This window comes from Centropristis striata, chromosome 8 (assembly GCF_030273125.1).
Source record: "Centropristis striata isolate RG_2023a ecotype Rhode Island chromosome 8, C.striata_1.0, whole genome shotgun sequence".
NCBI lineage: Eukaryota > Metazoa > Chordata > Actinopteri > Perciformes > Serranidae > Centropristis > Centropristis striata.
The window spans coordinates 20,722,454-20,735,767 of record NC_081524.1 but is presented as its reverse complement, the minus strand read 5'-3'; the positions used below and the strand labels follow the sequence as shown (position 1 = coordinate 20,735,767).

At 38.9% G+C, this 13,314-nt stretch overlaps 1 protein-coding gene across 1 annotated transcript in view; it reads left to right on the top strand.

The window, feature by feature from the left end:
• dgkb (diacylglycerol kinase, beta) overlaps positions 1-13,314 on the top strand; it is a 104,747-nt gene that overhangs the window by 69,528 nt on the left and 21,905 nt on the right. The window lies entirely within an intron of this gene.

Sequence of the window (13,314 nt, the reverse complement as noted above, 5' to 3'; positions counted from 1 at the left end):
GGGTTCGGCAGCTTCTACGGACATCATGACAGAGGCAAATAGATGGAAAAAGATGTTAAAGAGACAGCTAGGAAGAGAAAAGAGTGACAGAGTAAGAGTCTGCCGGACAAAAGAGTGACAGAGTAAGAGGCCACCGGACAAGAGTAAATCTCAGAAAGGCTTTTTATTGTTGAATAGATCTTAAACAAAAGCCTGCAGAGAGACGCCAGGCTGGCCTTCTTGCTGTTTCGGCCAGTCAGTAATATTAGCTGGCTTATTATGTCTTTCTTTGTTGCACTTACTTGAAGTTTGGCTTGATGTTAGCAAAGTCTTCAGCTAGTTTCTGAGAATAGGCAGTTAATTATAACAAATGGATATGTACAGCTGTTCATATTTATGAGAACAAGGTCAATTATTGCTCTTTGCATAATGGATTTTTCGAGCTTTGAAGAGTACCTAGAAATTTTATGAGCAAAAATTTGTATGCACCAAGCAGGAAAACCTAGGCAGAAGAAACACTATGGATTATTATTGGCAGTGATTGGACAAACTATAATATTAAGAGAGCAGCTGGTCTCCGATATTAGCTTCCACCACTCACATTACATTCAGTTATCTTCAGGGTTCTTGACTGACATTAATGTTCCCTCCTTTTTATTTTTAAACCGACAACCATGATGGAACCGCATCTAAATTTTTAAAATGGTAAAAATGTTCTCACAGTCTAAACAAACCTACGGTGCAGCTCTGCGTGTCCGCTGCACAACAGACTGCGAAGCTGCTCAGCGTGACGAATAGGCCGGCCTCATATTTAGCATTTGTGATTACCTCGAGGAGATGCGTTCACCTTTGGAGATGAACAAATGTGGCATCTATGTTTCCATCAATATTTAACGTCTCCCATACATCTCCACTAGCGCCAGGGAGTAATTGGAGGCCTAATTGAATTTGCTTGGCTAGTTTGACATCATGGATCAGTCAGACTGATGACACACAGCCTCCTAATAATCCCATTTGTACTCATTATCATATTTTACTCTGGTCTTAGTACAACATTTAGCCAACTATCCTTCTGCTGCTTGTTGCTCGATCATACAGATATCTTGGTCCAAAGGGAAGATAAACACAGGCCTGTACTGTAAACTAGTCAACTCAATTCTCTGATTAAACAAAGAGGCCGTTGGGTTGACATCATCATATCTCTCTTTGATGTTGGTAACCAGTTTAGTTTTTGTTTGTCAGACTCGTATTCAGCCACTTTCAAAATCTATATGCATCTCTGTTGTTTTACCCCTATTTGAAGCCCTTTGTGACAAATGATTTAGATATTTTAAGAAAATTATTCTGTCTGTTATTTGAATTCAATTAATAATTCAGGAGGGGGAATGGGTTTAGGATCTCTCTATTATACACTATCCTTGCCAATTCAATAATGCATGATTATAGTTTTTCAAGGTAGCATACATTTTGTTGGATTTGTCCAAAGGGCTCGTGTCCATTGGAAGTGCACCGCAACTTATCACCAAGTCATTTTCCTGCAGCTCCAAGCTCTTTCTCAGGAACTTCAGTGACAGTGGAGGCAGTGCGTCTCCAGAGGGGGATTTAATTTCATTTTTATCTGCAATAAGTATGTTTTCATCAAGTGTGAATGAAAGGAAATAATGATTTTGATGAGTTTTTGATAGACTTTTAGCACCTTGAAAATACATAAATGCACTCGCATTAAAAAAAAAACTAATATTGAAGCTTTTCTATAGTGGTAGTCTATATAAAGAGACCAAAAATAAATACATGAATAATACCTCAATGATGACAATATTGGTAATAATACCATTTCAATGAAGACATTTCCATCAACCTGCAAAATGTAGAAATTTAATCAACATTATATCACCCTTTACATTACATTCAAGTGAAATATCAAATACATTAGGAAATGATAGGGTCATCCGGCAGATGCAGCAGCTTCACATGTGATATTATGATTATTATGCGGCATTACGGCAGTGACACCAAACCACATTATAATTAACAGCTTTTTAACAGTTACACAACCTCACCTTGTTCCTTTTCCAGATGTGGAATATAACAAATTAATGCTATATATATATAATTTGACATGTAGTAAATATATGTCAATGTACAGTATGTACTCAGTGTGTGGACAACACAAACATTTTATCTTTTAATATTTTTTTATTGAAATATTCATATTGTGATTATTATTTATATGTATATATATAAAATATATATATATATATATATAATTATTATTATTATTATTATTATTGTTTTTCATTTGAATGGACAATCTACTTTTTTTAGGCAACAAGTATTTAATGAGTGTATTTTACACTGTTTTCACCCTTTTAGAGATGACTGACTCTCTGACAACCTCTGCATCTATTGTGCTGTTATTTTAATAATCACTGTTAGCACTGCTGTAGAAATATAAGAAATATAATTTATGTTTATAATTTTCAAATTCAGTTTGGACAGAAGAATAAAAGACAATGCACTGTAGCCAAAATTCATACAATATATTTTTCATGGATTAAAAGTGCTTATTATATTATTTTATGTGGGGGTTTTTTCTTTATTTTTTTGAAACCCTGCTTTTCTCTTGAACATGTCAAAAGTCAAAATAAATAGATAAACAAAGCTGAGGATCTCAGTAAAAAAAAAAAAAAAATGTCAAATTTTGAATGATTAGTTTTTAATATCTGACAGCAGTAATGGCTCTTCACTTCCATATGAACCAAATCTATACATTTTATCACAGCTTGACCTTAAAGAAACTGAATATTTAATGAGTTCTAATTACCAACCAAACAATCATCATGTAGCTTTTGTTAATTATGAAATGAGGGGATTTTGTTGATGAAATGCAGGGGTCATGCGCTCTCTCTTCCCCCCTTCGTTCCTCTCGTTCTATCCATCTTCTGTATTTGCACCTTGGGGTGATTACCAGGGCGAAGGTGTGAAGATTTGACACTCGGCAGATAGATTCATTTACTGCCACTGCCGGACCTGGAGGTGATAATGAGGTTGAGGATTAAAAGCAGACAATCAGTCGGCCCGTGACGAGGGCTGCGCCACCTCCTCCCCCATCGCCACTCCTCCTCCACCGCCTTGTTAAAATACACTACTCCCTTTTTTTCACCCCGTTTTTTTGCTGATCTCCCATGTAATTACACACTAATCTCTGACTGAGGGAAGGAGACGGATAGTGAGAGAAACAAGGAGAGAGAGGTGGAAGAAAAGAGAGAGAGTTTAGAAAATAAAGAACTTTGTGCTGTGATACACTTTTTATATACTAGATTCATTTGTATTTGCCCTTTTAGGTTCAAATTTCTCTCTTTCATGCTGTTAATCTCAGTCACATCACCTTTAAGTTTTTTGGACTCTAAGAGCAACAAAAGATATAATTCTCTGAGTTTGCATTTCAGTCGCTTTTGGAATATTGACACTTCAGTTAATTTATTTCCTCAATTATCAGGAGAACCATCTCATTTTATTTCTCCATGTGTGTTATAAAATACGAAATCGTTGAAATTCAAATATATTTCTGATTTTACCTGGTTCAAAATAAATCTATCAACATTGACCATGCCCCTTTTTAGCTATGGAAAATTGATGCTATTTTTTTTTAACTTTTTGCTTGAATATTTTCACATTGTTTCTTTTACACAATACTGATAATAGATAGATAGATAGATAGATAGATAGATAGATAGATAGATAGATAGATAGATAGATAGATAGATAGATAGATAGATAGATAGATAGATAGATAGATAGATAGATAGATAGATAGAAAGAAAATAATCAAGTGCAGTGTAACTCAAGAGTAACTCTAAAAATGAAACTTGAAAAGTCTGCCGAATAATGCAAAATGAATTGTTTCACGTCATCGGGGCGCACCTGGTGCAGCAACTTGGAGAAAAACGAAACACTTTTCATCTGCATTTAATGCAATGAGACCAGGCTGGTGAATAATCAGCAAAAAATCTGGTTGCCAAATGGTCCTTTGTTGCATTTCTAGTTTCTGTGGTGTCACGGAGAGCCAAAATCAAGCTCAAAGTGGGTGTCTCCCAAGACTCTGGTCATTGCCATTTTTGCAGCGCCCGACTCCTCCTGACTCCCAAAAAAAACGGTGCAAAGAGGTTAAGCTGAGGTGGGCTGAATATAGCAGCAAGCCACCTGTCACTCAAAGCAAACATGTTGTTAATTACGATTAACTTTAAGCCTTAATATGAATTAATCTGGTGAGTTATATAATACTGTACTCCCTTCAGAGTTTTAATCAAGGAGGAAATTAGCTACAGAGGCCGGAACCATTTTTTGAACCAACCTGTAAATATGTTAATTTTTGCTGTAAAGTTGAGTGTTTTACCATAGGGGTCTATGAGGATTGACTCCTGCTTGGAGCCAGCCTCAAGTGGCTAGTCGTGGAATTGCAGTTTTTGGCTTCACTTTTTAGCCCCAGAGGTTGCGATTTGCTCACACTGGCCCCATGAATCCTGTCTGTCTCTCCACTGTCAACTACCAGTTAAAGGAGATAAATCTTTTAATAAAAAAATAAAAGTAGGGTAAAGATTGTGGTTGTAGTTAATAAACTAATCAGGTGAAGGTTTGGATTTATTAATGTGGATGTAATTTACAGGTCACTGTAAACTCTGGTCATTAATCACTTGTAGTACATTAATCACTTGTAGTACAATTCATTCTTATACGGAGCCTTCATATTCCTGGAGGAGCAGCACATAAACTATGATTCTATGAAATTATTAGGTTAGATTAGATTATACTGTGACAGCAGCAAAAACAGAAGCAAAAGGTGTGAATATAAATTACAAAAAAAAAAAAAAGAAATAAAAGGTCAAATACAGACAAAAAGGTCCTTAAACATATGCAATAAACACGTACAAATAACAAACAAGTGCAAGGATGAGTAAAACCAGCACTAAAACATAAAGTTGCCCTAGTTTAAATAATAATACACATGGTAAGAAGTTTGAATGAAAAACATAAATACTGATCAATTAGATGTTAGTTATACAGATTATTAGCCGTGTCATCATTTTACAGTCTTGGACACTTAGTAACCCACATTTACTTTCTGTGAATGTTAAAGCCGTGTTTCCACTAGGAGGAAAAGTGCCCACCTAGAAAGTCTCAGGCCACACCCTCTTAAAAGTCCGCTCACTCTGGGTGTCTCCACCACAAGTTAGCCCCCAGAGGGATTCTGGAGTTGACGTTTGGTTTTCGCCGTCGCTAACTGTGCACAACGTCAGCAGCTGAAAGCAGCATGGCTAATTATGCAGAGTCTCCGCTGATCATAAACATAGTGATTGTGAATTAACCAGCGACACTAACTGTGCACAGAGTGTCCGGTTCTTGTTGTAAACAAACAGAGACCACTAAGTGAACACCTCCAGCAGCAGCAGCACATACACACTGTACTGCTACAGAGCTAACTGCCACTAATCGCGGCTCTTCTTAACCAGCCGGCCTCTGGCTGGTTAAGAAGAGTAAGAAGGAGTCGCTAAGGGGGTCTGAAAAGTCGCTAAATTTGGTTGTGAGTTGTGAACACTGCTTCGCCGGCTTTTACAAACGGCATGTGTTGTTGTCGTGTAGAGTACTACCTCTAATCCTGCTTAGCGATCTATCCAATCAGTAACCAGGCTGTTTTCAGGGAAGAAGACCCTGCTCTTCGACAGGGACTAAAAAAGTCCCGATAAAAGCCGGCTTCGGACTGCTCGTATTCAAATTAGAGGCGATTCGGCGAGTGAGACCCGCCTCATTCCGGGTATTGCCCAGTGGTGGAAACAGCCCTGTAGTGTCTTATCAATTATATGTTGATAAATTCAATAACAGATCCTAACACTACTGTGCACATGATTTTAAGAAAATAGTAATTTCCAGCTGCTCTCCAGACAACATGAGAGGGAAAACGTGATTCGGGGCGTTTCGGCTGCAGTATGAAAGCTGCGGTGGCTTCACCTGCAATGTTTGTTTACTCTGTGGCATCAATCATGGCGCCTTGATGTTCCCATGATATTTGCTCTGCATACCCAGATCTATTTTTGGTCCCGAGACATCTAACACCGTCACGGCGCTCCTCCAGAGCCGCTCTGCCCCCGTGCGCCCACAGGCTCTCGCTGTGCTGTGTAACCATCCTGAGTTAACCTTTCCTGAAGGCACAGGGAAGCCCAGGCATGGAGCACTCTTTAGCATAATGAGTATGTTCATCAAAGCCCTGCGATGTGCTGGATGGGGCCGCCGGATTCACCAACACACGCACCCATCAACACACACATGCTAATGTACGTGTAGGCACGTATGTGTGTGTGTGTTTCCTGCTGAGCTGGGAACAGGGCCACAGGTGATGGCGCTCTAAATTACACATGTGCGCACACTCATTTACACACACACACACACACATGCATGGTGGACCTCAGTCGCGGCCGCCCTCGGACCTCATTTGAGGATGAAATCGTTTATGTGACCGAAGTGTCATCTATAATTAATGAGCACTTGTGTGTAATTTAGAGGGATCTCACCTGTGGCCCTGTCCCCAGCTCAGTGGGAACACACACACACACACACACACAAAATCAAATGAACTTACACACACAAGACTCTGCACAGTAGTGTAGTACAGCTGAGTTTACCCTGATAATGATCAACAGAATCAATTTGTAAATATTAAAAAATATGATTTTAATGACCATCCAGGGCACTCTAACATTTACATTTCTGCCTAATATAATCTTTGAAAAAAAATATAATTTTTTCAAAGTCCAACTGAAATTAAATTAAGGGAGAAATGTCTGCACGTTTCAGCAGTACGTCCAAAACAGCTACTTTTCAGGAAATGACAAAAGGCTGATTTGAAAACATTTTATTGGGCTGTTTAGTGTGAAGTGAGACAAAAATGCCACATCACTGTTTACGTTCAGCTCTGTTGCATGCTGTTCATTCAAGATCAAGTCTTCAATACATTATTTACTGTTGTTTTGTTATTGTCTCAAACTCAATTCAGCCACTTTCCAGATCCAGTGGAGTTATGAGAATAGGTCACAAGCTTTTTCTAATACTTTTTAAGTGCCTGTAAATCCCACAGAGCTATGACAGATGAGGTTTCTGGTCGACAGTAACAACAAATCTATATTATTATCATTATTTATAGTACCTCCACTGTCTGTAAATTTGCCCATCAGAGTGCTGTCTATATGGACAAAGAAATTGTTTTGCAGAAAATCAGTCAAATTATTCTACTTCATGGGACATATTGTGCTAAATTTCAGATTCATACTTGTATTTTGGGTTCTACTAGAACATGTTTACATGCTTAAATGTTCAAAAAACACATTTTACTTTTCTCATAATGTCTGTCTTAACATACCTGTGTTTATCCTCAGTCTGAAACTCTGTTTTATCGCCTGTTTGGCCTGAAAAAGCCCAGTCAACTCTGATTAGCTTGCAAGAACTCAGTTACTCATGTGTTGTCTTCTGTCCAGATCTTTGCTCTTTTTGTATGAACTCTCAGATGTACGTCACTTTGGATACAAGCGTCTGCTAAATTAATTTGTAACATTGTTACATACAGGGGAAGATATTCAGATTTGGAGTGGTATATTCTAATGAGCCTGCATGTGACTCAAGAAGGGAACGAATTGGAAAGGCTTGTTGAATCCCATATTTTCTGATCTAGAATCTGACTGGGTTGCCTTGTTTGAAAGGGCGAAGCTTTGGTTTCAGGAGTTGGCAGTCAGGTGTAGTGTGTTAAACGGCTTATAAACACACCTGTAAATGTCAAGACTGGTTTGATTAGATGCTTAATGTTCTGATTCTTATTCTTACGCTTTCACAACCCAAAGTTTAGTCTGTTTTAGTCTCTGGTGTGCTTCGATTGCAGTGTGAACATAATACAGGCAGAATCCGACCCAATTAAAGGAAAGTAGGCTACCACTGAGCTAAAGCTAATTTGTCATTTCAGAATTATCAACATATTGCTCAAAATAACTTAATATTTACCTTTGTGGTAGAAGCAGATGGTGGTAGGAGCATCAAGGCACTTCTCTGATTATCCAGCTCTCTGATCACAGCACACCTTCTGTGGAAATAATGGATCAGTACATTGTTGACTGCTGGTATAATCAAACGTACTGCGCTCGGTTCCATGATGTGCCAGTCGCGTTTCCATTAGGGTAAAAAGTGGCCGCTGGGAAAGCCTCAGGCGACGCCCTCTCAAATGTCCGCTCACTGGGATTTATGAGACTTTGGAGGTGACGTAAGGTTTTGATCATCACGTAATTGCTTAGCGTCAGTTTCGACTGTGACATCACATGCGCGATGGATTAAACTAGGGAGATGTGGCAAAAATAAACAATAAGGAAGGAGACACCGAGATGGAAGGAGCAGAGCTTGCTGTAACAGCATGCCTAACAACTGCAGCCGCCATTGCTAACTGTGCACAGCGTCCGCCGCTTATTGTAACCAACCGTCGTGCTAACTGTACACAAAGTGTATGCCACTGATCATAAACTTACGGGGGTGCTAACTGTACACAGAGAGTCCGGTGCTTGTTGTTAACAAACAGAGATTGATTAGCACTGTGCTACTGTGCACCTTGTTCAGCGACGCCAGACTGCAATATGAAAGGACACGAATATCACGCCTTTGTATGTTTCTTGTCGCTTGTGACTACTCGCTACTTTGCTCGCTTTTAAAATTGGCGCGTTTTGTTGTGGCGTCCAGTACTATGTCACATCCTGCTTAGCGTTCTATCCAGTCAGCAGCCAGGCTTTTTCAGGGGAGGAAAAAACGTCCGATAGGGGCAAAAAAAAATCCAAATTAGGGGCGTTACGGCGAGGGAGACATGCCTCATTCCGGGTATTCGACTTTATTGGAAATGCACCTTTTGTTTATTTCCGTGTTGACATTTTTCACCATCAACTTTTCAACCAATAAGAAATAATAGTGCGAGTAGATTTCCAGCCCTCTGCCTTCGTACACGCCCCTCTGTAAATTTTTTTTTTTACTTGGTCCATATCTGTCCTGTGAAAGAAACTAAACAGACTCAATACAAACAATTTTTTTGCATTGTCGCAAGTTTGTTAATGAGGGTTTTCTCTGATGGATCCATAAAACCTTTTACAGTAAAACCTATCAGCAATACATTAAAAAAATTATTTATAAATTTATAAATTTATAAATTTTATAAATATATTTTATTTTTAATTATTTTGACACAAAAATCAATGAATTTGCAGCTGGATTTTAAAGGTGCAAGCATGTCAGTGTTTGACAGGTAGCAGGTTGTTTTAGGGCAGCTGATAACTGACTCTGCTGCTTTCTCATTGTAGAAACAAACTAAAATCTAAAGTAAGTTCCTCCTGCAGATGTGTTGCTGGAGGTGTCAGACCAGACAAACACATTGCTGTAGCGCCTCAGGCTTAGTAAACAATATGATATCATTAATTAGCAGCATTGCTTTGTTAAGTTTTTTTCAGGTGTTGAGGAGTTCCCATTAGAAATCGCTGGAAAAGCTTCACAAATGAGATTATATCCCTAGTTTAAACTTTTAAATGATTGTGATACTTGTTTTTAATTGTTCAACTGCTCGTTAACAACAGACGTGTTAAATTCAATTACAGTTCAATAGCAGAAATATTTGTATAATGGCAGGAAACCAAACACAGCAACTTTGTAAACTTGTAAACTTACTACTAGCACTTTTCACTTTGCAAACTTAATGACGTGTTTATAGTGTCTTTGTTGCCACAGTATGTTCCTTTTTAATCAAATCAAATCAAATCAATTTTATTTATATAGCCCAAAATCACAAATCACAGATTTGCCTCAAAGGGCTTCATAGACTTCTTAGACTGTACATGGTACGACACCCTCTGTCCTTAGACCCTCACAGCGGCCAGGGAAAAACTCCTTAAAAAAACCCTTTTAGCAGGGGAAAAAGAAGAAGAAACCTCAGGGAGAGACAGAGGACGGATCCATCTCCCAGGACGGACAGACGTGCAATAGATGTCGTTGTACAGGGCAGATCAACAGAGTAGAATAGAGTAGATAGAGGTTGGGGGGGGGGGGGATAGAGAGAGACAGAGGAGCAGCAGTTCTGGGAGGGCACAGCAGCAGGTGAAGCTCCACCATTGGCCAGTAGTGATGGTGAGTGTAGAGTGGACCAGGAGAGGAGCGTTCCCATCTGGGGCCGAACCAGATCCACGGCAGTGAGACCAGAAGAAGTGATGCCGAGCAGGACCACAGCTCCACACCCTGTGAAAGAGAGAGCAAAGAAAAGTGCGAGTACTTGCTTTTTAGACTTTTTGTTGTATGTTCAGTTCATTTTTCTCATCAGTAAAGAAATTAGTTTAGTTAAACCACAGTGTCTTTTTTAGAGTATATATATATATATATATATATATATATATATATATATATATAGTAGTGTTCAAAATAATAGCAGTCCAATGTGACTAACCAGATTAATCCAGGTTTTTAGTATATTTTTTATTGCTACATAGCAAACAAGGTACGAGTAGGTGCAGTAGATTTTCAGAAAACCAACAAGACCCAGCATTGGTGATATGCAGCTCTTAAGGCTGTGCAATTGGGCAATAAGTTGAAAGGGGTGTGTTAAAAAAAATAGCAGTGTCTGCCGTTGACTTCACAAACTCAAAACTATTTTGTACAAACTTTTTTTGTTTCTAGGATTTCTAGATTTAGCAATCCTGTGAATCACTAAATTAATATTTAGTTGTATGACCACAGTTTTTTTTATAACTGCTTCACATCTGTGTGGCATGGAGTCAACCAACTTGTGGCACCTTTCAGCTGTTATTCCACTCCAAGATTCTTTAACAACATTCCACAATTAATTTACATTTCTTGGTTTTGCTTCAGAAACAGCTAGTCACCCCACAAGTTCTCAATTGGATTAAGGTCCACTCCATAACATCAATGTTGTTGGTTTGGAACCAAGATTTTGCTGGTTTACTAGTGTGTTTGGGGTCATTGTCTTGGTGAAACACCCATTTCAAGGGCATGTCCTCTTCAGCATAAGGCAACATGACCTCTTCAAGTATTTTGACATATGTAAACTGATCCATGATCCCTGGTATGGGATAAATAGGCTGAACACCATAGTAGGGGAACATGCCCATATCATGGTGCTTCACTGTTTTCACTGTGTACTGTGGCTTGAATTCAGAGTTTGGGGCTCGTCTCACAAACTGTCTGCGGCCCTTGGACCCAAAAAGAACAATTTTACTCTCATCAGTCCACAAAATGTTCCTCCATTTCTCTTTGCGGGAGATTCTTGTAAATAGATTAGCTTCACGCAAACATCTTCAAGCTGTCGCAGCACTTCCAGGTAACTCCAGACTGTCTTTGATCATCCTGGAGCTGATCATTGGCTGAGCCTTTGCCATTCTGCTTGTTCTTCTATCCATTTTGATGGTTGTCTTCCGTTTTCTGCCATGTGTCTCTGGTTTTGCTCTCCATTTTAAAGCGTTGGAGATCATTTTAGCTGAACAGCCTATAATTGTTGCACCTCTTCACCTCTCCAATCAACTTTTTAATCAAAGTACGCTGTTCTTCTGAACAAGTGCTGGCTTCATCCTTAAATAGAGGCCACCTGATTCACACCTGTTATTTCACAAAATTGATGACCTCACTGATTGAATGCCACACTGCTATATTTTTTAACACACCCCTTTCAACTTATTGTCCAATTACACAGGCTTAAGAGCGTGCATATCACGGATGCTGGGTCTTGTTGGTTTTCTGAGAATCTACTGTACCTACTGGTACTTTGTTTGCCATGTTGCAATAAAAATATACTAAAAACCTGGATTAATCTGGTTAGTCACATTGGACTGCTATTATATTTTATATTATAATGCTATTAACTAAACTAATTTCTTTACTGAAGATAAAAATGAACTGAACATACAACAACAAAAACTCTAAAAAGCAAGTACTCGCACTTTTCTTTGCTCTCTCTTTCACAGGGTGTGGAGCTGTGGTCCTGCTCGGCATTGTCACATTGGACTATCTATATTATATATATATATATATATATATATATATATATATATATATATATATATATATATAGACAGTGTCACGGCAGCTTCAAGACAGACATAAGTGCAAAGTTATTTTTGTGCATTATAAAACCTTATGGCAGTTGGTATAATTATGCATAAACTTTGGAACATTATCTTGTTTTTTTTCATAGAAAGTCATATTAATTGTCTACAACTGTCACAGCTGCCAAAGAGACACTGCAGCTGTTTGCAAAACTAAAATACGTGTAAAAGAAAATATTTTCAAGCTCATCATTTCACTTCTGTGACAATTTAGCAGTGCAGTTTTTGTATTTGTTCCTAAAGATCTTGAATGTGTTACACCAGTACGAGGAGTATCAATAGTTTTGGTTAAAAGAAAAAAAATCCCCACCTTGGAATCATCGCAGTGCAACTGAAAGAAATACATTTTTCAAACTGCTCGCTGCACATCTGAAGGCAAGACGATGCAACTCGGGTCATTTCTCAAGCTGCCAGTCGGAGTCGGAGCGCTCCAGGCGGTGTCATGTTAAACAAAACAGTGCATTGATGCAATGCACAAAGAGTTGGTTATGTCAATGCGATATTTATCACCTCTGATCAAGAAGAAATTAGTGTGAAAATAAGGTCGTAGATCATCGTGGGTTAGATTAAGTGTCAGAGGGGAAGAAAATCAATGTGCTGTGTGGCTCTGCGTTCAGTGTGGCCAGCAGAAAGTGCATCTAAAGGTGCTGTGGCCTCGGGACAGCGGCGCTACACTGAAGCTTATCGCCTCTGACATCCTTTAATACGGTGACCAACCAGCGCAGGGTTGATGAACATGGCGTATTGTTGGGATTCAGGGCAGTTTGAGCTACATGTCTGTTGCACAGCTCACCAGACTTCTTTCGATTGTTGTTTTTTCCTCGGCCACACAGTTTGTTTATGTCCTCTTCTTTCAGTTTTGTTTTATGATTTGTTTGTGCAAATACCTCTGGAAACCTGAGCCACTGTTTTCTCCTGGTACGCCAGCTGTGACTACTACAGCTGATCTCACACGCACACCGCTAAAGTTATTATTGCAGTACACTTTGCATTGATACACTGCAGGTGAAATCACAGCTGTGGCCTTGCGGCTTTCTCACAGAATCGGAAACCTGCTACATAAAAACACAAATCGCTCCCACGGGGAATACAGTGATGGAGACGAACCTGGAAGGATGCAGGAGCTTAGAGTCAGCCAAAGAAATGGGCACTTTATATT